The following is an 849-nucleotide window of genomic DNA, read 5'->3' on the forward strand; positions in this document are numbered from 1 at the left end:
TTGCCAACATTCACGTGACTTCAGCCCAGAGATGTTGAGCACTCCGTCTTCAGGCCACAAGTGACCCATCGGGACCATCCAACCGCCGTATCATCCTCAGCTGAGGATGCGGATAGGAGGGGCGTGGGGTCAGTACACCGCTCTCCCGGTCGTTATGATGGTTTTCTTTGACCGGAGCCGCTACTATTCGGTCGAGTAGCTCCTCAATTGGCATCACGAGGCTGAGTGCACCCCGAAAAATGGCAACAGCGCATGGCGGCCAGGATGGTCACCCATCCAAATGCCGGTCACGCCCGACAGCGCTTAACTTCGGTGATCTGACGGGAACCGGTGTATCCACTGCGGCAAGGCCGTTGCCCCAGAGATGTTGGAGCCACGAAAATGACGTCAGGGCCAGTCTACTATATTTATGGTCGAAGATACCTGCAGGGTTCAAAAATTGTTCAAATGGCTCTGAGCACTATGAGACTTAACATCTGCGGTCATCAGTCCCCTAGAACTTAGAACTACTTAAACCTAATTAACCTAAGGACATCACACACATCCATGCCCGAGGCAGGATTCGAACCTGCGACCGTAGCAGTCCCGCGGTTCCGGACTGAGCGCCTGAACCGCTAGACCACTGCGGCCGGCCCCGCAGGGTTCCCCGCAGCTTCATGGAAGACCATAAAGAGCAACGAAAGACCACCTGTGCGGAGTTGCTTGCGCGTTTCGAGGTTGATGGTGACAATGTTTTGTCAAACATCGTCACAGGCAATGAAACATAGAATTGGAAATGAAACGGCAATCCATGTAGTGTCCCCGCGTCACCTCCCCTCCGAAGCAGAAGCTCAAAGCCGCACCATCTGC

General features: G+C 54.3%; 1 pseudogene; it reads right to left on the reverse strand.

The window, feature by feature from the left end:
- Positions 1–240: 240 nt before the first annotated feature.
- On the reverse strand, positions 241–358 carry LOC124623257 (annotated as a pseudogene).
- Between the last annotated feature and the right edge of the window lie 491 nt (positions 359–849).

This window comes from Schistocerca americana, chromosome 7, assembly GCF_021461395.2.
Source record: "Schistocerca americana isolate TAMUIC-IGC-003095 chromosome 7, iqSchAmer2.1, whole genome shotgun sequence".
Taxonomy (NCBI): Eukaryota; Metazoa; Arthropoda; class Insecta; order Orthoptera; family Acrididae; genus Schistocerca; species Schistocerca americana.